Here is a 21528-nt window from a genome sequence, read left to right on the forward strand (position 1 = left end):
CCATGTATTCCTTTTGCTATAATCATCTGAATGACAGAATCTTGCTTCTGATCCCGAACAAGTAATTCAATAAATCATACATGCCCATTGTAGTGCATCTACAACATTAGATTTAGAACAACAATGACAAAAATACAAGACACCTGGTCTTTTGTCAAAGATGTTCAAATCTGCCTGTCTCATGTAGCAAGAAGTCATTTTCTTCCAATATTCAAACAGACAAAGTTAAACTTCAGTACCATCCAGACTTAAACTAAATAGGAAGTCACTTCTCAATTCACATTATAACTATAAATACAACAGAAGCAGCAATCTTATGATCTGGTTACTGTTTGGAGAGGTATTTAGCTTTCCTTGGGCATTAGGAATCTGTTCATTCCTATTTGAATACTGGATGGCAGAAGTCTGTTTCCACTAGAACTTATAGTGCTCTACACCTTATAAACCTTCAGAACACCACTGTAAACTGAGAACTATTAGGTTTTAGTCAAATTAGAGGGGAAACTTCTGTTTGTGACAGATTACATCCATTGTAAAAACCTCAGACTTACTGGAGAGGTACCATCACACTTCAGTGTGATCCATGTTGAAGAAGCTCATAATAAATACTAGACAGACAGCCCTAGTTAAGACATCTCCACTTGTACTCAAACACGTAGTGGATGATCAGGTCTGCCTGAAGGTCTGAAGGATTGAGTTCCTCAGCAGTTATGAGTGCTGTGCAATGCCAGTTGTCTACTCCAGGTAGATCTTGTTCCAGGGCATAACCTGCAGCAAGGTCTGTCCAACTGATTCAGCTTACTACTTTATCCTGTTTTTAAGAGTTGAGGTCATGTTGGAAAGATAAATAATACCATTTCTTATTAAAAACCCAGGCTTTAAAGAACTGAAGAAATAAACAGGTAAATGCATTATTTGCAGTCACCCAGGACCAGTCATTAACAAGAGTCAGAATGCCTTCCACATTGCCAGTTCACATGCCCTCACATAACAAAGAATTTCCCTTGGCAGGCAGGCAGGCATTATACATTGTAATGATTTAACTGAACACTGGTTTGTATGTAAGTGAACCAACTACAAACAACCACAAAGATTTGGCTATGTAAGATAGCTTTTGCAGATCTTATTAAAAAAGCATGTACACACATGTATGCACCTGAGGGAGGCAAAGTAGTTACTAGCCCCAACTGCATCTGCTTTTCACTTTCAGAGCTTCAAAGATTACCAAAACAATTTCCATCATATTCATAATGCCACAGAAAAACTATTTAATGCACCTTTTTGGGAATTGAGGATATCCTCTCCTCAAAAGTGATACTGAAATTAGAGAATAAATAGATTTTTAATCTGATCATTTTAGATTTGCAACCAAAAAAAAAAAAAAGGCAGTGTTATCCTTTTCCTTTGATCTGAATTTAGCATTGCAGTCCCTTTTTATTTCATCTCATATCAAGACTGAGATAGGGTATTATTAATTCCAAGTCTAAAATCTGGATGCAAAAAGTGGGAAAAAATCCTTAAAGGACAGGTAAACTGCCATGAATTTGTTTTGCTTTAACTTTGAGGTGCTGCAAAGCAGAATTTTCTAGGGTGACAGGATAATGAAAAAGTTATACATTACCTAGTACCACACTTTAAGACACTTTTACTGTTCCAGATAAACAACACTCATTTATTTTGCTCCAGGACTGCCTGAGATAGAAGGTGCCTGTCTCTAATTTGGTACCACTATCAGCAAGCTTTCAATTGTCTCAGTAGTCCTCTTTGCCCCATATCTCTTCAGAAGTTATGGGAGTACCACAATGCATACATCACCTTTAAAGGTGACCTTCAAAAGAAAGAAATTGGCATGTTTCCTTTCTTTAGGAATCAAGGAGCAAAGAAAAAATTCTGTAAGGTTTTAAACTGGGTATTTCAGTTCTGCTATTGCTGATGAATGAATTCAATCTCATCTGCCCTAATCTTTCCCATATAACTCCAATATATATTGCCAACTTTCTAATTCAGCTTTAATTACATTCAAACAGCAAATGGTTTTCAGCAAATAAAGACAATTTGGGAGATGTGATGCAAGTACCCAAGACAGAAATCCAAACATGTTATCTCTGCACTTGTTTTAAGCTGATCTAAGAACACGATGGAACAGCAACAGCATGAACACCTACCTGCAGTGATTATGAGAGTTATTACTAGGCCTTATCATGCATCTCACTATTCCAGAAGTTCATGGCAAGGGCCTTCATACTTGGTATACAGCCAAAATTTTAAGATAGATTTGTTACAGTTATATATGCAAAACAAGTGTTGAACAAATACATAATACCGAGTCTCTGATTGCTTTTTTTCTGATGTTAGCAGTTATCATTCTAATGCTAGAATTGACTCTAACTACCTACACGTTGCTACAAACTTGTGTTATAAAAGGTTTAAAAAACTCAAGAAAGCAAAAGAGAAAAAACAGCAAGTCTCTTAATTATTTTATCCTGTAGCTAAAGCAAAGAACTATACACTGTTGAGACTGATGATTTCCTATCATCTTTTCTATAGCTTTCAGAGCAGTGCCATCCAATAACATTTAAAATACATTTATTTTATTATATTTCTACTTGTAATTCAAACATTTATTTTAAAATAGTTATATTTATTACTACATATCATCATTATTCTATTGATTTCTATTACTCGTTACTTTTATATTTTTATTTAAAATATTAAAATATATAAACATTAAAATATTTTATTTTACATTTATTTTTAAATATTTAAAATATTTTTAAAATATAAAAAGTTAATTAAAATATAAACAAGTTATAAAGCTTTAAATATATATTTTAGAAATATAATCAAATACTGTAAGAATTTAATTTAGGTAGAAAACCTACAATAAGAAGTGGATGAAGCCCTGTCATTCTTTATAATGCAGATGCCTTAAAGTCTGTCACTGTAAGAGCTGTAATGGGTACAAACAAAGGCTGTTACTGTAACAAAAAATATCATCAAAAAGAGAGGTAGGTTAGACCATCATAGCTCAAGGAAGGTGGGCCAAGTACCACCTCCACTGTAACCTCTGGCATTATGTTCCCCCACCCCCCAAAATTATAAGAAGCAAGTGTTTATGATCAGTACTGCTGATCCTAGCCTAGATACTCCCTTCATCAGGCCTTTAGAAGCTGTACCAACAATTTCTTCCCATGCTCCTCACCCCCCGAGGCTACAAGATTACACTTTTTATCACTACTCTGCGTGTACTTGTAACAAGTAAACTGACTCTTCCAGGTACCTGAAGAAACTTCAGGTTCGCTCAAGCCCTGTTCATTGCATGTTTCTGACAGATTTGATTTCTGTGAGAAAACAAATTAACCCAACCCCTCAAAAACAAGCAATAAACTTACCAGGCTGCATCAGGTCCTCTGTGGAGCCAGGATCTTTCTCCTCTTCCTCAGCCGGGTTTCTGTACGTTGAGATTCAGTTATTCCAAAGCAACTAGGAATGAGCTGCAGGCCAGCCCAGCATCTCCCACTGAAACTGTAGCTTTCCCTCAGCCTGTCACTTTGGTATATTATACACCTTTCCTTCAAGGAGGCTCTTTTAAAGGTCCCCCCTGAGGCCCTGTGCAGTCCCCACCCCAGAAGACACAGGTTTCCCCTCACGGGGGCCCAGCCTGCCCCTCACACCGAGCAGGCCTAACAGTGTGTAATGGTGCCATTTTTCACCCCTGCCCTGAAAGGGAACAGGCTTCACATTCCTAACCTTGCACTTCACCAAAGCACACACAGGCACACAGAGGCAATGCTGGCCAGATAAAGCAAACCTAACAGGCAATGTTTCCACCAGCACGAAGGCATCCTCAGCAGCTGCTCCAACCTGGGTGCTGCTCCTCCTGCCTCACCTCCACCTGAACAGCTCCCTGCGCCCCCAATGCGCCTCACGCTCTGTGAGAGTCTTCTCCTGCGGCTCATGAAATGGCTGCCTGGCCCCACCGCCCAGACCCTTCTAGCACCTTCTTCACACCCAAAGACCCTCAGCTGCACGAGGGCAGCCAAACCCCACAGCCACAGCTGCCAGCTCTCAGAAACCTTCATCCTAGGTGCATCATCTTCCTTATGTAAATGAAGTGGGCCCAGAAGGAGGAAATTAGCACAAACCGGGTGTTTCCCTGGATTGTGACTGGTCGTCTAGCCTGTTACAGTGTTAATGCTGACAGAGCATCTTTCTGCAGCTTGAAAAGTTTTTAGTCCGTTTTGGCAGAGGGACAATGGGGTTCCATGATGTTAATTGCTGTTGAGGTCTCTTCACTAAAGAAACAACTGGAGCAAAGCACTAGAAACATTAAAAACTACGTTTGGTTGCCTGAGGAAGCATACTATTATTCCCTGACTGCCTTCACTGCTCAAATCTTACCCAATTTCAAGCATCTAAGGCAGAAACCTTAAAAAAGGATGGAGTTTCTACAGGTATCACGAAAATTGGAGCAGTTTTTTCCCTTTTAGAACACACCAGCATGTCTGTAACTTGAACCAGCCACTTCATCCTGCCTGACGGTTCCACAGCAAGGAAGGGGAGGTGGGACGGCAGTGCTGCCACGGTGGGAGGATGTAGGGGCAGAGCCTATCTTTACGTCAAATCAGAGCCTGTTAATTTTGCCAGAGGAATTATTTATTTGGACTTATTTGGATCTTTTTTAATATATTTTTTATTTATTTATTTTAATCTTTATCAGCTTGAAAGACTAAGGCAATGGTGTATTTCTGTGGAAAGATATTGTCATGGACATGTACAACGTCATAGAGCATAAAAATGAAGTTCGTGTTACCTCATGATAGCATAGGAGTATACCTCGTGCTGCTTGGTAGCTTTTTTGAAGGAATTACAAAATGTCTCAGAGATATTTCTGTCAAGTCTGTTTTATCAAAGAGAAGCCCCAAACCTACCATTCATTAACAGGGTGCCATTGGCAGAAAATATTTACCTTCAGGATTTAAAGTACAGGGACTCTGGTTAGCAGAGATTGAATGCTTTGCTAACTCATACAATATATAATGAAAGCTTAATAAAATAGAGTATATCCAGTTCATGAAGTCTCTTGATACTGTGTTGTAATTTAGTCCACCAACAGCCTTTATTTAAAGTTGGATTCCATGAGTCTGTTATAATGAGCTAAAAAGTGCATGGATAAGCAGTTATTTCTGAAAATGTGGCTCCCTATCGATGTATATTTTGCACAGCCTGTATATCTTAATTGAATTGAAATAAGCATGGGACCCTAGGGTTTTTTAGGTCTAGTGAGGCATTAACTACTCCAAAAGCACAATAAAAAAATAACCACCCCAACTACTCCAAACTATTGAGCTATATTGCTTTAGCTTTGGGCAAAGCTCTTATTATTGCAAGTGCACATATTTATTTTTTTTTTTTTTTTTTTTTTTTTTTTTTTTTTGAAGCCTCTCACTCCATGTATACCATTATCCTCTGTGTTCAGACAGGATTTCATTTTACTTATCTCCAAGGAATTTTGTCTCCATTGGAGCTGGATTAAAATCAAGGAGAAGTGTCTTGAATTTTTTTTTAATAAGTTTTGTTTTGTAGATGGCTGTATATAGCAACACAAATAACAACATTAACTTTTCTGTGTGTTAAATACACAACAAATTGAAGCTGATGTAGAAGAATGATCAAAGCAAACAACAGGAGTTAAACTACTTTTCCAAACAGAATCTTGTAAAAGCTTAAGAGCTGCTGATTCTAAAATCTGATCTTGTTCACCATCACACTTCCTTTCTTGGGCTGATACCAAGTACCAAAACAATAATGAATACTCAAAGTAAGCCACTGATTAACTTATTTTTGACTGATATTTGGAGACCCCAATGGGTTAGGCAATTAGAACAAAGATCTGAGGACTTGGATGCTTATCCAAATTGAGCTGAAACTCTGTATATTTGTTCACCAATCACTCTTGGATGATACTATTTACATTGTCACACAGGGAGTATTATTGATTACTTTCCATTACCATGACTGTTATGGTGTCAATCAAAAACAAGCAGCTTGATAGCATTCAGACTCCAGCTGTACAAATGTTCTCTTTTTGGGGCTCATTAGTTTGCTCCAGCTGGCATCTTTTCAGCCAGAAAAAAAAAGAAAAAAAAAAGAAAAAAAAAAAACTGGTGTTTTCCTTCAGTACAAGCAATATTCTATGAAAATATTTTGCACAAACTTGAATCCCAATTAACTAACGATGATCTTAAAAAAAAAAGTATCTTCAAAGAACTCTTGTTTAGGCATTAGAACTGCAAGTGATGCAGTGTTAGGAAGTATCTTTTTTTATTCTGTATTTTGATATCCTGAGTAAAGATCATTGTTAGTGAGTGAAAATGCCCAGACTATTCAATAGACTTGAAATCAAACACTGGAAGACTTCATTATGCTAGAGGGAGTTGTTGCCTGAAAATTAAGATATGTTAATTCAAGTGCCAAGCAAAATACATTGATGTATTGTAGTGCAGAGTTGGACAAAGAAAGGAAGGTCCACCACTTTTATGCATTACTAAACTCATTTCACCTGTAAGGAAAATAATATTGATTTCATTCATCTCACTTAGTTGCTAGTAAGACTGAAGAGTAATTCAAGTTAAATGGCATTAGCTGTACAGATGACAGGACTGTAGCAGAGGATGGCAAGAAAGGATGACACAATAGTGATAAATGTAATTTCATTAGAAAAGATCAAAATCATTCTGTACATTACAGAATGTAGTGTGGGAGCTGTAGATTCTGCTGCTCCTTAAGTCTATGATGGCCTTCATGACGTCTGGGTTTTAAACTATAGTTGATTTTTCATTGTATTGACTCTTGACATCTGCTGGTATAAGCTGGGAGAAAAGGAGTTAATATAGTTGTAATTAAATGATGTTAAAGTGATGATATATATTAATTATATATATTATGTATTAAAATTATGATATAGTTAAAGAAGTTAATATAGTTGTAATTAAATGATGAAAAAATTCATAGGTGGAGAAATTGTTTACATATTTCAGCAATATGGGCCTGATTCAAAATCACATTGAAGTCAATGCAAAAATTTCTAAGTCACTTCCATTAGTTTTGGAGTAAGCTTCTATACCAAGACACGTAGAAGCAATGTAGATTTTTAACTATATTTTTTGTGAAGCACCACTTTATTTTTGGAATTTCAGGTTTTAAGAGCTTTTTTTTTTTTGTTAACCTTTCTTAAAGTAATATATTATCTTATTTTTTTTTCACCTAAGGACTCAGTGTAGGACAATTTAATCGTATGAATAGCTATCTTGAGTCTAATGAGATGTTCCATGTGCTTAAAACATTTCTGTAAATTGCTGTCATAATGACTTAAAGCAAAAAGTCAGATACCACCATAAATGACAAGAAATAAATTTAGATGATCATTGCACTTGGTACAATTCTGAAAGTTCAAGGACACAAAAACATCTGATCTTATCAATATTTTCTGCTGAAGCTGAAATTTCTTGCTTTGATGGATCTCAGCTTCATGTGTTTTGAGGAACTGCAAGAAAGCCAAGATACACTCTGTTTCTTATAATCTAAAAGAATTTTGGTTCACATCCTATTTACATAGGTCTCTGAAGTAAAACAACAACAACAACAACAACAAAACAACAACAAAAACATATTATATAGTCTTATTTTCCTACAAAGGCACAACTGGTTCCATTTATTAGAATATGACAAGAAGCAGAATTGACTGACACACTGGGTTTGCTCATCATTGCCAAATAAACAGTCATGGGAAGGAAAAAAGCAGAAAATAATCCTTTAAGGAAATCATGAACACATAAAAATATGTCTGAAATCCGAAGGCTTTTCTATTTCTTCTTTGTTTTGAAACAATCTCTTAGAAGTACAATTCCGTTTCTTTTGTTTAGAATCAGCTTTTTCGAATGAGTAAATATGAGACAAATGTGTGAATTCAAATCAGGATGAGGGATTTAGTCTCTACTGAGTCAACAGGTTTGAAATGAATCAAACCGGCACATAAATCCTAATGTATGCACTTGTTTCATACAGAAACAGGTATTTATCTTAAAACGTTTACTTACCTCCAACTCCAATGTGTTTTCTTCTTCTAGTCACCAGTGAAGAAAAAATCACAGCCTGCCTGGCGTGGATTTACATTGTGTTCATCTCACATATTTTTATGTTTCACATTGCAAATTTGGCATGTGTAGTTGTGAATCTCAGGTAAAATCTTCCTTTTATTTATTTATTTATTGTCTGCCCAGTGTACATCCAGAAAACAACACCTCGTTGGCTTCATTTTCAGAGATTCCGAGCATCCCAGAACCTCACTGAAGCAACATATATTAGTCAGGCCAGAAAAGTAACAAGACAGATGCTTAACATGAGCCATCTAAGTTTACCTTGAGGCACAATTATTCCTTGTGCAATAGATTACTGGGGAATGTCCTGCTCCGTGAATGGCCCCTTCTGTGGTATCCGATACCGTCAGTCTTTCTTTTATAGGAAAGCTCATATCGATGTATCTCAGAATCTGATCTTGATAGTAGGGATCATTTAACTTTGTAAATGTATTTTTTACTCCAAAGCAATGCTAATTCTTAGGGCAGAGGCATCCAAAGTTCAGCAAAAGAAATATGAAGAAGATTATTCCCTTCAAGGCACCAAAAATGGATGCTTAGATTCCATTCTGATGTTTAGATTCCCAATATCTAAGATATCAACAAGTATTCTTTAACTTTTATGATAGCTACTAGGAAATAGTTTGGGTACTGTTAATATTTATGATCTGCTATATTTTTCATTTTGTTACAAAACATTTAATTGCTTAGTCTGGCTCTACAGTCAGTGACAATAAGACAAATAAGCACTGAATTTGGTAAAAATGTTTTGCAGTTCTTCCTATACAATGAATTAAATTACAAGATAAGTAGCTCAGCTTCATGGCGGAGCTGATGATATTATTTCAAATGACTTAGCTATTAAAGTTTACTTTACTATTTGCAAAAAAAAAGTGAAGTAATTTAAATATAAAGAACTAAAATAAAATCTATAGAGCAGAAAAGGAAAGAGGGAATAGCAGAAACAAAGAGATGAACAGGAGGGAGAGCCAAAACTAAGGCAAAGTGCATTACAGATGGATTCTGCCAAAAAGCAGAGAGGCAGTTTCCATCCAAAGTTCCGTTTTCCTATTATTCAGAGCTGTGGCTGCAATTGCTTCTTGCTAACCCAGCATGGCAGCTGTGCAAACTCCACTTTAAAACCTGGTATTTCACATGTTCATTTGGCATTTAATCTCCATGTGGTTCCTCTTGAGTGGATTAATACATACACCAAGCAGTTTTCTCTGGAATAGTAGAAGCCCCATAAAGGTCAATCTGTATCTTCCAAAGCATCATTAGATCAGAATTAAAAACTGCAAGTTAAAGCTGATATCATTAGCCAAACCAAAATGCCATTTACAGCCCTCTTTGTTCACCAATAGAACATACAATGAGTGTTAGTATATGCCAGAAGGTTCCTGAGTCTAGCTAAGTCTGTGGTAAATTACCCTCTGGTAGAAACTTCATTCCCAGAAATGCAAAGAGAAAAAAAAGTCCAAAACCTGAAAAGGCAACGGCATGACTTTAAAAATGTCTTTAAATTATATATGCAAACATGTCATTTCTGTTCACACCTTTGTTTCCCAAGTGCATCCTTAACAGTATCAACACATCTGAAGAAACCAAATTAAGTCTGAAGAAGATTTTTATATTCCAGATATTTTATTAGGTGCCACAATTTGATCAGCCTGTCAAATTTATAGAATTTAGAACTTTCAATGGTACTGGTAATTCTGTATTTCAAAGTGCTATTCTGTACCCTACTGTTTGTTTTCCAACATAGTGAAGTCAGTCCTGGCTTGTAGTTCATTGCCAGCTAAGCTGACTGACTTCTGATGTTCTCTCTTAAAGTATCGGTGTTGCTGTGTCCTTCTGGGAGACTGGTTTTTAGACTGCTAATTGTATGTCTATTATCACACAGTTCTTGCATAAATTATTTTATAGATATCTAACTCCTGTTAAAGTATACTGAATCTTTTGTACTGGAAAAGTCAATGTCACTGGGAGAAAATACTTCGACAATGCTTGTTAATTCAAAAATGAAAGTCTCTGATTAACACAGCAGGAGTGTGTTGTTTTTAATATTCTGCAGTCTGAAACCCAGTTTTCACTGATAGAAATTCCAGTGCTGATTAACACACAAAAAGGCCTCTGTTGCTTTGCTAAACAGGACCTGGGCAGTCAGCCTGCAACTGTCATCCAGCTGAACTTGCTAGACATTGGCAAAAGATAGAGCAAGCTAGAGAAAGTTTCTCAAGCCCATGCAAGAGTAATTTCCTTTCCATCTGCCATTGTGGAACATAGCTTGATTTTCCGAGCCAACTTATCAATGCCTGGAAGAATTCTGCCTTCATAGTATCATTTGGCCCATGGTTATTCTGAGACCATCAGCAGCATGCTTTTCAGGAGCTTTTCGTCCAGCCACTTCCTCTAGAAGTGCTACCATGGTATAATTTTAGTGCTGCTAGTTGTTAAAAAAAAACAGCTAGTGGCAGTTATGTAAAGTGGTTGGCTGTGCTGCTAGTTTGAGTTATAAAATTCATAGGTTTGTAGGACACCTAGTCAAGACACCAATGTGACTTCTTCAGCAGTATGTCCTGTTTCTTCTTCCATGTTTGTTTTGCCTCTCACATGCCTCTGCACTCCAAACCCATCAAGTCATCATAGCAGCTGTTCAGTCACTCCCCTAAGTCTGAAAAGGTTAACACTATAGAGGAACAAGATCGACTCAGGAGTAGGTGACCTAATCTGAACCAAAGAGGAACTTCAGCTTTACATTGCAGTAAGTGATACCTGAACTGTTCTGATTGACAGAAAAAGCCAAAACCACCAAAATTTTCTTTTTGTGCAATCCTTTTTCTACTTTCTCATGATAAGGATAGGGAGAAGTAAAATATTTATTTTAAATACAGTCAAGTGAAAATTGAATGGAGAAGTGTTTCTTTTTATAACTGCAACAGCAGATAAACACCAAAGAATCAACTGTTTTATTAGCCAAAGACCATCTTTATACAGGAGCAAATGGCCATGAATGCATTTAGGATTACAATAAAAGAAGGTTTATAATCTTCAGATGTGAGAACCGTTTATCTAATAAAGTTTTGTAAGAAAGCTAAGGTATTAAGCTTGATTGGTTTGTGATCATGGCTAAATACAGCAGCTGAGACTTATATTTTAAGAGGGTCCATTCCAGAACAGAATCGTGTATTGTCGTACCTATATGATGGAGTCATCGATGAAGCAAAATTTCTAAGCAAAAGTTATACAGGAAAACAGACATGAAAACTACTTTTTTGACTATGGGCTGTTCTCCTTTGCAAACTCAAATATACAGGTGCTTCTGCAAAACAAGCCGTATATTGCTATTCACATTTAACTATCTACTCTGGCTAATCAAGCCTCATTCTAGGCCTTTGTGGCACCTTGCATTTTCTATCTCACACACAATGGCCAACAAGACCTCTGAATCCTTGTTCAAAAATATCACTAAACCATCTTGCAGTTAAATGAAAGATACTGATGCTGTGCACCTTAAGGTATGGCTTCTGTGCTTCTGCAACACAGCTGGAGCAGCCTTTGAGTTTAACACATTTAGGATGCATTTTGGGGAGGAACAGTTGTGGTTCCCCCTCTATATATGCTCTTACTCTAACTAGAAATATAAACTGCTACAGGAAGATTCAGCTTGAAGTTTGCATAAGCTCAGAGAGGCACAGTATTACTAACACTGCTTTATTGTTAGGATTATTTATTGCTTTGATAAAATGGTCACTCCATTTTATTCCAGCACCTTTTTCATTATGCTCTTCATTGCTATTTAATTTTCAGCTATGCACCTCTTTGGAAAAGTATTTAGAAAAAATATAGGACATTTATCATGTTACTGCACTCACAGACAGATATGCCTCCTTTGATTAACTCTCATTTTTCTGGTGGACAGCATTTGTTTAAGTAACAAGCAATACTTTCTTTTGTTTTGTCCTCTTTGTATGCCATTGTGGCAATTGTCACTTCCTGTGTTCACTTAGTGTAGTGCCTGGCTCATCATGGGTCTTCTTGGAATCAAGGTCATGAACTGTCTAATGGCAGTAAGAACAACAGAAATAATAACACCTCACAACTTTTTGTTAGGAACATGAAAGATTTTGCACATGTCATTGTACTCTGTCTCTACAGTAAGGTAAGACAGTAAGTTGGGTGAGTTTTAATCACTTATCCTTACTGGATTCCGTAGCTAACACATTTGGAAGTCCAGTCAATTACTTAAGCTATATTAGCTTAATGAAGCATATATAGGTCCCCATAGTCTTTGCACTTATATGGCGATTCTGTGATTAATACTAATTAATGACACTTCAGTGCACATTTGAAGTGAATAATGAAAATTATCATCCAACCCTGATAATGAATACACCAAAGCAACATTCAAGCAAGGCATCAGAGAAGGAAAAGCTAGATAAACATGCCTCAGTTTTCTGCTATGGTATGTTGAAATCAAATCATATTTGTTTTTACATTGTAAGAGGCTCCAAACAGATTTGATTGATTGATTCTGCTTTCCCAGCTTGCTGTTTCTTCTCTCTCTTTCTCAAAATTGCTTCCACAAGGATGTAAGAATGGAAGCTAGCAGTGAGAAACGGTACTGTAAAGAAAGGAAATGTAGACAATGACAGGACAGAAAAGGATATTCTAGGTCTGATCATAGAACAGAGGTTTAAATCATTAGAATCTTCAACATTTCACTCTTATTTTTCTTTTCTCGACCTAGTGGTAAAGGAGTGGGACAGAAGATTTGACAATATTTCCCAGAATCACAAGGAACTGATTGGGAGTGCAGCGTATGCCATAAAGCATAACAGTATTTTAGGAATTGGAGCTCCTGTTCCTATACCTTCTCTTTAGATAATTTGCTGTGACTGTTCTTGTGCTATTGATTTGAATTGCGTCCATATAAAAATAATGTATTCTGTAATGGTGCTTTGCATTTCTGTCAAACTTTTCAGCCAAGGACCTCAAAGCCCCATTCAAAATTATCACATTTCCAGCAGATGTTTTACCCAACTTTCAAGGTATCAGGGAGCCCACTTTACACATCCTGTCCTTTGCTACAAGTGTCTGTCTTCATTGTGGTGGAAAGATAGGAGGGTGTTTGTCAGATGCTTTGCTCTCCCACAAACAGCCTTGATTATGGATGTGATAGTTCAGGGTACGAGACCATTAGAGGATGTGTGTGCCTGACCTTGGTACCAGTAAATTGATTTACCTTCCTTCTCAAGTGGAAGAAGCCTGTATTTTGTGGCACAGCAACCTATGCATTTACTTCCTGTTGAATTGGCAATAATGGAGAATGATGCTCTACCTTTCTGTTTCCTTTTGTGTGTTCCTGCGTCTCGGAGAAGTGTAATGTGTTTTGTAAAGATGGGAGAGATGAGTCCTGACGTCAGTGAAAGAGACTGACTTCTTATATATCAGCATGTGATGGGGAGAGTGGGCTGCAAATGGGAGGGAATACACACATTCTGACTGCATGGCCCTGAGGACAATAGAGTTGGAAGGAGCTTTTGCAAACAATGGTAAAAATATTTAGTTGGATAAGGAGTCCCGAACCTGGGCATCTCTGCGATGCTTTTTAACAGAGTTGCACAACAGCTGTACATAACTAAGAAGTAGAAAAGCCATATGGGAAAAACCACACAGACTTTGAAGTCAGTAACAAAACCGTCCTTAACTTGAACAGTCCAGGATTTCACTTTGAAAAGATGGCAGAATTATTGCATAAAAGGAAAGGGTAGATTTGGGAAAAGAAAAATTCCTTACCCTAAAACTTAACAGACTGAAAAATAGTTTCCAGTGAGAAACATCTGAAATGCTGTTCCATGAACTGATTAAAAATTTCTTGGCCAAAGCAATTGTGAATACAGTGCTATGTGCTGGATGAAATAATAGGCCTTTTTCATCTTTTCGCTTTTACTACATTGCTATAATAAAAGACACAAAAATCATTTTTTTTTCCGGTGATTCAAGGAATTATTTCACTTTATGAAGCTAGAAATATGCCAATTCACTTGGTCAAGTCCCTTTAAGGTGACATTCTAATAAGTGTGTTCAATTATTCCTAGTTTGAAAACTTGTACTAGCCTTTTGCTACATTCAAATCATTTCACACATTTTTCACAGTTTTTATCATTGTCATTTTCTATCATAGTTGGTAGAGGACCATAGTTTCGGGATTTTATTGTAGTTTTCTTGCTATACAACCACAAAACTTAAATATCATGCACAAGTTTGTTTTCCTTTAATGTGTTAATAATATACTGATATAATGACTGAGACAGGAACCCTGCCTCCATGGAAGTAATTCTTTTCTTATATACTGTAGATAGAGAATTATGCTATCTTCTGTTCCTTATGAACAGAAATTTAAAAACAAACCTTTCACAGAACTTAATTTTAAATCAAATAACATTAAGCAACTCAGGTGTTTAAGAGAATATGGCTGGCAATGTGGCTTTACCTAAAAGAAAACTGAACAAATGGCATCTCTCTACTCTGAAGATGTTCACAGATCATAAGTAAAGTAGAAGTGACCTCTAAGCTGAATGAAAGCTTTGCCACAGTCTTGGTAGGGTTTATGACATTGGTTATTCATTGCAAATATGGAAGCCATTTCCAGGAGACACTAAGGGAAAGACAGAGACACCTTTTATGATGGTACTTGATAGGCTTAGGGAAGGGAATGAGTATTACGTATATATTTATTTTAAGTCTTTGTGAATGTGAGGCTAAGATGCGGTTACAAGTGACATCTCTTCTGACACTGATTTAAAAAGACTCTAAACATGAGGAGTTAAGAAGGAAGGTTGGCAAATGACACTGGTGTAATCCTGACCCCAGAAAAATCTGTTCAAAATGCTGATTTGATGGGGCTAGGATTTTACCTTGAATAGAATGAAGAGATTCTCCTACATGTACATTTTGTCTGGCAATGCAAAACATCTAGTAGCAGAAATACAGATTAAAACATCCAAGCCTTTATTTGCTCTGTGCTGGTTCAAAGTACATGCTGCAGTTCTACTCCAGCACAACTTCCTTTTCCCAGAGCCAAAGTGGTTTATTGTCACCTGTAAAGAACTAGTCGCAGTGTTACACTGTACTCAGTTGCTTGTTCTAGCAATACAATAGACATTGTCCTAGCACAAAGAAAATGATTAATTAAAATTTAATGAATTTATTAAATACCCTGGAACTTTTTTAAAGGAAGAAGTACTTGAAAAGGAATGGCTTTTATTCACAAGTTGAAGTTTTTCTCCTTAACTAAAGAAGAGCAATTAGGTAAGCTCCGTAAAAAAAAAATAATAAAAAATCACTTTATATTTTATATGTAAGAGAGAAAAGCTAGTGAGAGGCTATAAAAGAAAGAGCTAGAAGTATAAATGCCAATAAAACTTACAAGGCAATTTACTATTGTGTGGCCTGATGTCTGCATAGTTAGGTCCTTAGTTTTTATGCTCACTCAAGCTGAATGACATGCAGAGCTGAAGAGTGCGCCTAAATCCTGATGGTTTCATTGGAACATACAGACAATCTAAAATCTAGCAGGTGCTGTCAGGAATAAGGATGGTCTACATTATTGTTGTTGAACATTGGTGTCTATTTGCAGATGTCAATGTTCCCTAGTGGACAACAACTTCTCTGAGACCAAAGGACTGGCGAGAGAGACCTCTACTCACACCTACAGTTGTTCTGGGACTGCACAATTACAGCAACATAATGTAAATTGAAGAACATATCATAGAGATTTTATTTTTAATCTATTACAAAACCAGCCACATATGAAAAGTACTAAACTTATGAGAGAAAACTACAAAGAGTCAAAAAGCCTTTTAACTTTTCTTCGCCACAGGAAAATAAATCCTTCCTCCTGTGCTTCTAGGTTACTGTCATATTTAGCAGAGTTAAAGCCAATTTCTTAAACCATTTAGTTATTTTTTATACTACGTCTCCTGAACATACCTGTCTTTTATCTGAAGATGGGGTTCACATGCCATGAAGCAACAAAGGCAAATATGGCCAGGTCTCACACTATGTCTTGTGTGTCTCAAGTTCAGTGTAGAAAGTCCATTACTGAGTCTTCAAAAGTAATTTCAAAATGCAAATGAACTGGCTAACAGATTCTTGTCTCAGAAAGATAGGCAATTTCCTCACCCCATGCTCATTTATTTTTCATAAAGAATGAAATATGGGGCAGAGTTTTATTTGTTGACAGTTATCAGTGGTAACTCAGACTCAACACTGACCTAAATTCATCCTGCTCAGAAGTGCTGAAGTAGAAAATAACGAAGACAGTGTTGTTTCTCAAATGCAAAACTTGAAATTGCTGGCATGCCTGCAGGTTTAAGGCTTCCGCTTTTATTCTTACCTCACAGTAAATCCTTATTGTAGAAAAATTTACCTATTTGCTACGTAAACCTGTACTGAACTAGCTACTCTAATATAATAGTTTCTCTCTTTCTTTTTTTTTTCCCAAACCCCTTTTTTTTTTATAATAAAAAGATTCTTTATATCATTTATGGAAGAGTGAGAATCCATAATTTTATTCCCAGGCATATATTTTTCTATTTTTCATGTGCATGTGGAATTTAGTGCTGAAGCACAGCATTATCTGCAAAGAGCTGGGTGATGCTGACGCTGTCTTGTGCACTGCTGTTTGAAATTAATCATTTGGCCAAAGTAAATGCTTGGAACTTAAATGTCTCAGACCTCTCCTGCCTTCTTTACAAAGGTGAATACTTTTATAGCAGAGAAGATTATTTTTTATGGTGTTTGGTACCTTCCTAACGATGTATCATTTTAAGGAACATTTTATTTGAGAAACAAATGAAGGACCTCATTAAAACATGTGTTACCATGTGTCAGTGCTCCAAACAATCTTTAGCATCAGCAGTAGCAGTCTTCGTCAGTGACATTTTTATTTTACCGAAATAAATTACTGCGACTGATGGTAATTAAAGCTCTCTGTACAGCTTTGACGCCTCAGCAGGAAATCCCACCTTTCAGCTGAGAGGTTTTGGGGTAGGATGCAGAAAACAACATGGCAACCTCCCAGTACCCACTGTGCCCTCAGGTAGGTTGGTAGGCAGCCAGTTGTCTCATGCACTGTCTCTGAATGCCGATGTATCTTAAATGTCTTTCTTTTGCTGTTTCTCTTCTTTCATTGCATTTAGTGTGCTTGGCCAATGACTGATTTTGCTCTGACATTAGGGATTTTTTTCCTATGCGGGGAGTTGTCTACCTGTCAAAGATTTCCGTTTGGTCCCCAGGGGTGAGAGAAGCAGAACAGCATGATTGGAGAAAATAAATTGCTCAGGAGCATTCTCCACTGTGCTGAATCCAATACAGAAATATAAATGAGAGCAAATAGCATAGACAAAGAGTGCCAGTATTGTGCTGCTTGGAACTTCTTTACACAGGACACGCAGAAGCTTGACTTCTCTGGCATCCTTAAAGGCCAGGGACAACCCCTTTTGTGTAGTGGTGGTGTTGATTTAAGGTGAAGTTACAGCAATGTTCTTTGGATTTCATCTTGGAAACAAACAATAAATGCTGTGCTTTTTATTTTAACTTCCTGATGTATCTGAAAAAAATCCAGGATTCTTTTTTTTTTTCCTTTCAACATGGTGTTGGAGGATTTTGAAGGACTGCATGTTGAATTAAAAATAAACACTCAACTCTATCTCTCTGGAAAGTGTAACTCCACATACATTAAGGGCGGAACCTTATTTACGTGAAGCCTTTTTGTTTCATGGCTACATTTGCATAGCTGATCCTACTGTGGTTCTCTGGAGGCAAAAGGAGAAACAGAGACTAAATTGTAGGATATGTTAGGAAAGTGCCTGTTGTTGATGGCCCTTTTGGTAGTGTGCAAGTGAGGGATAAAGTTTGTGTTCCTTAAATGTCTGGTGTGGAGGAAGAGATGTTGCCCTGTTCCTGAACCAAATGTCTAGTGGTATTTTGCTTCACAGAACAAAAATTCCATTTTCTCTATACGTTTAGTCTAAGAAATGAATGGCGAAGGTCTTTGATGAAATTGCAGCACATAAAAGTGCATTTTCCTTGTGATCCATCAGCTAGCCAGCCATATAGCTGAGCTGGAGATAGGTCTGAACAATACCTTATTTTTTTTCCCCTCCAAACAGCTACCATACTCATGGAAGTCATACATGGCTTATGTATGCCTCAGTGTGTCTGCCACCAATTATAGCCCATGCACATTTCATTTCCCATTAAACTATTGGTGTCAGCTTCAACAAAAGGATGTTCTTACCTTAACAGATTCCTTGTGCTACTTCTCCCGTATACAGGTGCTACTCAAACATGCTGGGCCATGCTGAGGGCACGCGCAGAGATCCACACTCTGAAGGAAACTTTCCTCTGAAGGAAAAGGAGTGGAGGTGAAGGTCAGGCATTCTGCTAACACTGCGTGATGCTATGTCTATGCTGCTATATTTAGCTGCTTTACTGTTAAGATAAATTTTAGTATGGTAACTTTTGGGAAATATAAAAGATTGTGGGTGTATTGCGTGGAATAGGTGGTTTCATATACTGTAGAATACCCTGTTAATAGAAGACGTCACTTTACTAATGTAATTTTGTATTATTCATACTTGCATATTGAATTTTCACTTTTCATACTGTAATTTGTATTTGATCTCATTATTATATTTTGCTAGACTGCTGTACCTCACTGGGGAGCTATTACATTGAGTATTTGGTATAGTTTTATTTTCTTGTTCCCTTGTTCCTGCTGATTCCTTCAGAGGTGTTGTTAAACTGAGAATTTGATGTTCTATATTTTTAATCATTTGTATACCTCAGAGGGCTCATTAGATCTTGGTACTTCAGATTGTGTGTGTATGTATATAGAGAGATTGACAGATAACTATATACATGCATATACATTGTGTTTTCTGTTTGTTTGTTTGTTTAGGGGGGTGCAGATAGTGGTATGTAAAGAAAGAAAATTAAATATGTCATTGATAATTACTTAGTGTTGAAATAAGAAGGAGCTTATATCCCAAGTTCCATGGAAAATGTGGCTAGTCATATGCTTAGCTAAGTATGGATTAAAGTATTTAAATACACAGATTCTTATGCATGAGGGAACTACTTATCTACATGTAGGAATGCATGTAGAAAAAAACAAAATGAAACACATCCTTTCCCTAGAAGTCTGAATTATTTCTTAACCGCGGTGGGTAGCCATTCTTGGCTGTTCTGTATATGCCAGTATGCACAGAACATACTTGTTAAGTCTGAAGCCTGTACAGTAGTACCTGTCTTGTATATCCTTTTCTTGCTTTATTATTATATATATATTTTTTAATTTTCCTTCCTCATCACTGCCATTGAGGGATCAACAGTCAAGACCAACTTTTGCAGAAGGTGACCTGGCCTCGTTAAACCATTCTTCATGTCTCTTTGAGCTGCCTGCTTGGGGAGCTGTTCATAGTTTTGTTTCCTCAACAGGAAAACTTCCTGGAAATCTGGCACAACCCCGAGTTCTATTTCCACGTCAAAAAGCATCATTTTTAAACAGAAAAGAAAAATTAATTCCAAGGCAAATTATATATTATTTTTCACTGCACGGCTTTTTTGTTATGATAAAAACGTCCCTTAAATGACACAGCTCCCCTGTGAACAAAATGAGAAAGCTCTGAGCTTCTTACCTGAAAATAGACTGTTTGTTTTAGACAAAAAAGGTAGAAAAGAGTCCAGAGTACATTGTAATCAACAGGCTCCAAAATCTCCATGGAAGGTGTTATTCTCATTGCATGGGTAAGAGGATGAGGGCATTGTGGAGCATTATGAACTTTCCCTGAAATGATCGAATGTGCCTGTTTTAGTCGGGGAGAAGTCGCCTGAAGATCACTGTCCTGCTGTCTGTCTTCCAACTACAGGAAGAAAATGAGCAGATCAGCTCCCATCTGTTTTTTGATCTATTGCCATTGTGTTTAGTTGTGTGCTTAGAAGGAGTGCTTTCCAGCCTGCATGGTGCATTGATGGTGTGCTCAGTATAGAAATGAAATCATGCACATGGGAAAGGTAGTGTAATCCATACTGGTTACATTACAAAAGAAACATTTTTCCCCATCAGCAAAAACACATTTCTTGTGCAAGAAACTCACTGGGACTCAAATTCAACCCTACATTCATTCTGGGAATGTCAGTGTTAAAAGAGTCAGTCCTCTTCATTTCTGTCACAGAAGGAAACATATTTTCATGTCCTTAGTAGGCATCTTCCGATACCATTGGTGTGAGCTTTCCTCTCCAGATTGCCTGAGGGCCTTTTGTAAGTGCTCTTCACCATTTCCAAGCAGGTCCACATGTCCTCCTCTGCAGCACAGCACAAAGCTCAGGACAACAAAATCAGGAGCTGCGCGATGTTTGGAGACAGCCTGAGATCAGAACAGGATGAGTGTTGCTCCCTGCATGGGAATGTTAGCTCTGCAGCACATCTGATATACGAGTGTTTGCCTCTCGGTAGTGCCAGATGGGTATAAATCTGGGCTCTCAAGATTTGGAGTGCTAAATTTGTCAAGATGGCATTGTGAGAATATTAGCTGCTAGCTGCTAAACTCTCCATTCACCAGGAAGGCTGCTCTTGATGCTTCCTGATATGCTATGTGAAATGTGTGTAACTTCTGCTTTTCATTTTTTTTCAAAATTTCTTCCTACTGTTTATCTTGCCCAGATTTTAAAACTATATTTGCTTTAAGCTATGTGAAATAACATGTAAGTAAACAACATAAAAATCAACTCCGTGATTTTTCACTAATTGACTTCACATTTTCTCATTGCTGCTCTAGGTAGATTTCTGAATGTCTACAACCTCCTAAGAACAATCATATAAATGCATTCATTGTTAGTTCAGGTTCTTGAATAGGAGATTTAGCTGTAAGCTTCCTGCAAAGTCAAGCAAATACTCCCCCCTGTGCTGCTTATGCATGTACTGTATGCCAGGATGTACAGTGCTATCAATTGCTTTATTACCACTTGTTCTTCCCAAGCTTTTGATTGCAGCCATAAACCCCAAAAGGACTCATTAAGCTTTTTTCACTTTTATTTCCATGTGCTTGGAGCTAACTTAAAAAATAAAGGTTTTAACCTCAGTAAAACTTTCTTGAACACATTTTGAAAATCAGACCAGGTCCTAATTGAGCAGAAAGAATCTGTGGTCTTTCAAGAGGTGCTTGGGTCTGCATGCAACTTTCCATTAGTTGTAGGCTCTCAGAGTGAGGGGAAAGATGCAGCATTCGACAGACGAGCCAGGATAGCTCTTTGATCAGAGCAGCACTAAAACTGGCCAGTTCTGAATGGAAGCTTCTGATGCAGCTAGATGCAGCTAGGT

General features: G+C 37.2%; 1 long non-coding RNA gene across 1 annotated transcript in view; it reads right to left on the minus strand.

Annotated features, from left to right (window-relative positions):
• LOC118170192 overlaps positions 1-3444 on the minus strand; it is a 28415-nt gene extending 24971 nt beyond the window's left edge. The window contains exon 1 of the long non-coding RNA XR_004752562.1: positions 3393-3444. This is a non-coding gene — a long non-coding RNA (uncharacterized LOC118170192). The remainder of the gene's footprint in view (positions 1-3392) is intronic.
• Between the last annotated feature and the right edge of the window lie 18084 nt (positions 3445-21528).

This window comes from Oxyura jamaicensis, chromosome 7, assembly GCF_011077185.1.
Source record: "Oxyura jamaicensis isolate SHBP4307 breed ruddy duck chromosome 7, BPBGC_Ojam_1.0, whole genome shotgun sequence".
In the NCBI taxonomy this organism is placed as follows: domain Eukaryota; kingdom Metazoa; phylum Chordata; class Aves; order Anseriformes; family Anatidae; genus Oxyura; species Oxyura jamaicensis.